We start from the raw sequence: 6,317 nt of genomic DNA, 5'->3' as shown, positions 1-6,317 counted from the left end.
ATAACTGGTAAAGGGAATGTGGGCAGGGCACCAACAGTGTCCACTACACTAGCTGAGCGTCAACCAAGTACCTTATAAACAAAGCTGCTTCCCAAGGGCCAGCCAGCTCCCTGGGGACCTGTCCATCCTCACCTCCCACTACTCTCTGCTTCCCTCCCCTCACACCACCCACATCAGCCACCTTGCTGGTCCTTGCCCATGTTCTCATCCTAGGGTCACTGCGCTCGCTCTTCCCCCGGCCTGGAGCTCTGCGTGTGCAGATATCTTCTCAGTTGAGCCTCCTCTGGCCGCCCGCCCTGGCCGCCCCCCTCTGCACACATCCACACACCTGAACACCTCCATTGCTCTTCCTTGCTTTACTTTTCCCATCGCACTTATCACCATCTGACATCAAATGTTTTCTTTATATTTATTGTGCTTTCTTCCCTCCTTGAATATCAGTTCCAACGAGGCAGGAATTTTTGTCTTTTTTTTCCCCACTGCTGTATCTCCAGTGCTAGAACAATGCCGGGCTCATTAAATGTTTGTTGAATAAGGAAATGAATAGCTCCTTAATTTTAATGCCCTCTCCCCTAAGCTTGAACTAACTGGAATCTATCTCCAATGCTCACATTTTCACCCTCTATTTCATTTACACCATTTCCAGCGCATTCGGTTCACTTTTTAAAAAACATTTATAGTAATGGCCATGTTAATTCCCACTTCATATTTTCAAATGTTCACCAAATCAACCACAGTCATCATATCCACACTGGTTATGAGTCATATTTGTTTTGAAAGTGAAAACGCTTAAAGCACCCAATCCTGCCAATCGTGAGGAACAAGACACCGCAAAAAAGAATCCATTGAAACTTACCCAGCAGATAAATGAAATCCCAATGGAGTAAAGGTGTGTCTTAAATCCTAAAAGGTTCCCAAACCCCCACCCTCACACCAATAAGCTGGATCTGAACAGAAATCTATGTAGCTTCTATCAACTAAAGCTTTCCATATAAGCTACTTATTTTAGAAAATCTACAAAATATGTGCTTTTGTGTGTGCACTGTTTTTTTTTGTTGTTGTTTGTTTTTTATTTAAAGCTCTTTATTGGACTATAATTGCTTTACACAGTTGTGCCAGCTGTTGAGGTACACCAAAGTGAATCAGCTGTATTTATACATATATCCCCATAGCCCCTCCCTCCCGCAACTCCCTCCTATCCTCCCTGTCCTGGCCCTCTAAGGCATCACCCATCATAGAGTTGATCTCCCTGTTATGCAGCAACTTCCCACTAGCTATCTATTTTACATTTGGTAGTGTATATATGTCAATGCTACTCTCTCACTTTGTCCCAGCTTCCCCTTCACCCCCCGCCCACCCCCACCCCGTGTCCTCAAGTCCGTTCTCTACATCTGCATCTTTATTCTTGCCCTGTCACTCGGTTCATCAGTACCACTTTTTTGGATTCCGTATATATGAGTTAGCGTACGGTATTTGTGTCTCTCTCTCTGGCTTACCTCGCTCTGTATGACAGACTCTAGGGCTAGCCCCCTCATGCTACTTTTTGTGCCTCTTCTGTAGTATATGATAGTGTTTGTCAACATAATCAACACTTAATAAATGTGGGGGCGTTTTCTGCATCTGAAATGAAAAAGAAATCTTAGTATATCATACTACACCTGCATACACAGTACCTATTTTGAAAAGTGAAATGGTTCATTTCACTGGGGGCACAAAAACAAAAGTATAACTTGGGATCAGCTTCTTGAAGAATGGGTATGCTTTCTCCCACTTCCAATGGCAAAGGCACCCAGTGATGGCTCCAAAACCCTCTTGGCTACATAACCTTGGGCTGTCTCAGTCTTACATTCCTCAACTGTAAAATGGGAATAACCTCATTGGGGTTGTTGTGAGGATCCCATGACATCATGAATGTGAAACGACTTCATAAAAAAGATACACACATAAGGTATGAGGTAAACCTGGTCTCTAAACTGAGCTTATACAAGGGTAGTGTTTTGTAGTTTTAACTATTTGGGGGGAAAAAGCAGTAGTAGGGTAGAAAGGCCTTATAAATTATGACCACACGGATAAGAAGGTAGGATATCGGGATTCAGTAGTCACTTGACATCTGAAATTAGCAGATGTGGTCAATCTACTCTTCCATATCTAGTCTGGTGCCTTTTCACCTGTTAACTCTGACTAGGAGTCCTGCCAGAAAGAGCAATCTTTGGCCTTTGTCCCAGGCTGTCCCTTTGTCTCTGCACTACGGTCAATGACTCCATTCTACTCTGATAGACAGCTCCAGGGTAGCATGGTGGTTAAGAGCGCGGGGCTATGGAACTAGACCTCGGGGGTTTGCCTGAATGACTAATGGAGCATGCTCAGTAATGGCGCTTGCCCTCGTGGAGCCACAGCATCCTCATCTGTAAAACTTGCAAGTGAGTGTGAACGTGAACCTCATTCACAGGGATGTTGTGAGGATGAGACACATGATGTGTGTAAAATGTCCAACCCACAGAATTACCTCCAAAAGGGGCAGCTGTGGTTGCTACACAAATAAGCTGTGGTTTTCTGTTTCAGTCTCTAACTGTTACACGTCCAGGTCCCAACGTCCTCAATCAACGATAAGGAAGCCTTCCCCAGCTGCTACAACAAAAGCTAAGCTGCCTCATCGAGCCAAGTGATCATGGATGTGTCTGACAAGACCTCTTCCCCGCTGAGCTACAACGTGACAGCATGGAAAGAGCACTGGGCTTGGAGTCAGAAGACTTCAAGTTTCAGCCCTACACATTACCAGCATCTGTGATCTAGGCTAATTCATTCTACTTCCGCACTAGAAAGTAAGCTCCTGGAGGGCAGCGACCATATCTAAATGTTCATCCAGCCCCAGCACAGTAACTTAAACCTAGTATGGCTTCGATGACTCATTAACTCAATTAAAGACATGAAAATGTCCGAGTCTCAATTACCTTATGCATTAAAAAGAATAACAATAGCAGAACCATCTAGGCAGTGGCTCTTGCAGTATAGTATTGTCTCCTCCCCCTTTCCTTCCATTTCTGCCATTCAACTATGACTGCCTTTGGCAGTTGACTCCCTCTGCCTAGTCTCTCATGATTTAGCACCTCCTTCTATTCCCTACTAGTTAGTACCTATTCATTCATCAATTCTCAGCCCAAAAGGCCCTTTCTCTGACTCTTCATACCTCCTCCTGCTGTTATATTGGGTTGGCCAAATATAGTAAGTTTGGCCAAATATGTTAGCCAAACACATGTAAGGTGCTACAGAAAACCCAAATGAACTTTCTGGCCAACCCAATAGCTCTTCCTATATGTCCTCCACGGAACTCAAATTATATTATATTTGCATGATGATTTCATTCTTCCTGTTAGATTATAAATACCACCAGGGCAGGGCCCCATGTCTTCCTTTCTGACCACTATATTTCTTGTTCCTCGGCCAATTGTGAACCTACACGAACAGCTTATTAAATGGTTGTTGGATGAATGAGTGAAGGGGCCATTAAATGAATGAATGAGAAGCAGTTGAAATAATCATCCTTTCTGCCTCACCGTTTCCCGGAACCTTCCTGATGTGAGTTTAAGCCCATCGCCACCGTGTGGATCATTCCATTCCAACGCCCTCAGGAATATCACCTTGCAAGCCCTACTATTTAACAGGAAAAATATACTATAACAAATTCTCAGATACTGAAACTAAGAAGGCCAGCACACAACCTTTGTGGGCACCCATCTGCCTCATCATGGTCACAATAAGCTTTCCTGTCCTTGGACCCACACCATCTCTTCTGCTCTAGCACTGGGGCCCCTGGCTCTCAATTCTGCAGCTTGCCTGGAACCTGCTTGAGTCCTCTACTGTTCTGATCGTCTAAGACCTGAGATCAGCAGGTCCTCATCTCAGGTGGTGCTTCCCAGATTCTCTAAGGTTGATGGCTGGTATTTAGCACTTTTCTTGGCTTAGCAAAAATGGCGGGGAAGGGAAAGAGGAAGGGAGAGGGAAGAGGAGTCATCTTTGTGTGCTTCCATGGGCATGACCATTTTTCCTTCTTCCCCATCTTTCTGCCTGCTCATAGTCCTGGGGGTGAGAGGGAAAGCAAAATTCCTCCTGCTACTATAAAAGTCATGAGGCAGCTCCCTTTAGAGAATCTTCCCACTGAATCTCTACACCCTTCCTGGGATTTCACTATTATTATTGCTCCTCTGTTCCAAACGAAGAAAGTCTATGACCAATCATTGCCCTGGCATAAGTCCCATGAATGCCACCATTCTTCAGATATCTTTGTCCACAAGAAGTCCTTTGTGTGATATAAATATGATGCATGGCACTGTAATTGTTTTTGCTGTCCACCATGGGCATTAAAATCATTCATCTAACTAATATTTTCCAAGCACCAAGCATCAGCTCAGCACTGGGAATACAGCAGTGGACAAAACAGGCACAGAACCGCAGGAATGAGAGTGGGGGCAGAACGGCAGTGATACACAACAGTACAGCGAGTACTGTAATGGGGAAAATTATGGATGTGTGGGGGTACAGAAGAAGGCTGAATAATCCAGGCTGGGCATACAGGTAGAAAGAAAACACTTTCTCTGCTGCAGTACCGATGAGAATGCACAAATCAAAATAGGCCAGCATAGCTTTTACAGTCTTCCACTTGCAAAATATTCATTTAATCAGCAGATGTCGGTCGCATAGCTACTCTATGCCAAGCATACTGCTAAGCACTGGGGATGCACAGTGAAACAAGGCAAGCGTGGTCCCTGCCTTTAGATGGCAATTTCGACCAGATGGTCTCAGAGGTGACTCCCAGCAAGAATGTTTGATTGTTTTCCCTCCCAACAGTACAAAAGTCCTTTGATTTGATGCCACCATGAGAAAACCCAAGGGTAACAACAGGCAGTCTGTCCAAGATTAGAAGGGCATCTCCTTAGAATCCTACAAAAAGAAAACCCATCAAATCTCCCTGGTGACTTAGAGAAGACAATACACGTGGCTTTCACAGCACATCCCATAGCCCAGCTCTCTTGTACAGGCCCATTGAAGAAATGACAAATAACTTAAAGCAGCAGGCGTGGAGAGCTCCAAGTAAAATCATCCTCATTCATATGCCAGAGAACAGAGTTATTACTGTGGCATCCTTTCTTATAACTGTATATCAAGGCTAGAACAGAGAAAAATCTGCCATGCTGCTAAGCCAAAAATTGGGCTTTGGGGGCTCAGAGTGGAGGAAGAGACTGAATGTTAGTGCATATTGGAAACCCACTCGTTTTTTGTTTTTTGTGTTTTTTTTGTTTTTTTCTTAACTTTCAATTTAAAATTTTGTTCATTTTTATTGAAATATAGTTGTACAATATTATGTAAGTTACAAGTGTACAATACAGTGATTCACAATTTTTAAAGGTTTTACTTCCTTTCTGGTTATCATAAAATATTGGCTATATACCCCGTGTTGTACAATATATCCTTGTATTTTATAAACAACAGTTTGCAGCTCTTACACCTCTACCCCTATATTGCCCCTCCCCCTTCCCTCTCCCAGCTGGTAACCACGACGTTGCTCTCTATATCTGTGAGTCTATTCATTCTTTGTTATATTCGCTAGTTTGTTGTACTTTTTGGATTCCACATATAAGTGATATTATACAGTATGTCTTTTTCTGACTTACTTCACTTAGCGTACTACCCTCCAAGCCCATCCATGTTGTTGCAAATGGCAAAATTCATTCTTTTTATGGCTGAGTAGCATTCAATTGTATACATGTACCATATCTTCTTTATCCATTCATCTGCTGATGGACACATAGGTTGCTACCATGTCTTACCTATTGTAAATAATGCTGCTGTGAACATTGAAATGCTTGTATCTTGTTGAATTGGTATTTTTTTTCCTCACTCGTTTTTAACATGAGGGAAAGAGGATATCCAGCCTCTACCTTTGGAACTTATTCAACATAGATATTTCAGCACAGTTAGGGTTTGAGAGCACTCCACAACTTATTCAATCTGCACATATTTTTGGAGTGCCTCTCATGCGTCAAGCACTGTACCAACCTGCACATGAGATAGTGACAGGGCTTCTCTTTCACTAAGACACATGGATCACCTGTGTCATTATCAAAACCACCTCTCTCCAATTTGTATCAAGCTGTGCACACTAACAACAGCAACAATATCAATAGTAGAAAGCTACAGAACTTTCCCTCTGCCAGGAATAGTTCTAAGTACTATATATATATAAATTCATTTATTTTTCACAGTAACCCCATGAAAGAGGTACTGTTCTTATTCTCATGTAATAGATGGGTAAATATCAA

Source organism: Hippopotamus amphibius, chromosome X (genome assembly GCF_030028045.1).
Source record: "Hippopotamus amphibius kiboko isolate mHipAmp2 chromosome X, mHipAmp2.hap2, whole genome shotgun sequence".
Taxonomy (NCBI): domain Eukaryota; kingdom Metazoa; phylum Chordata; class Mammalia; order Artiodactyla; family Hippopotamidae; genus Hippopotamus; species Hippopotamus amphibius.
The sequence above is the reverse complement of the archived record's forward strand: the minus strand, read 5'-3'. Positions refer to the sequence as shown.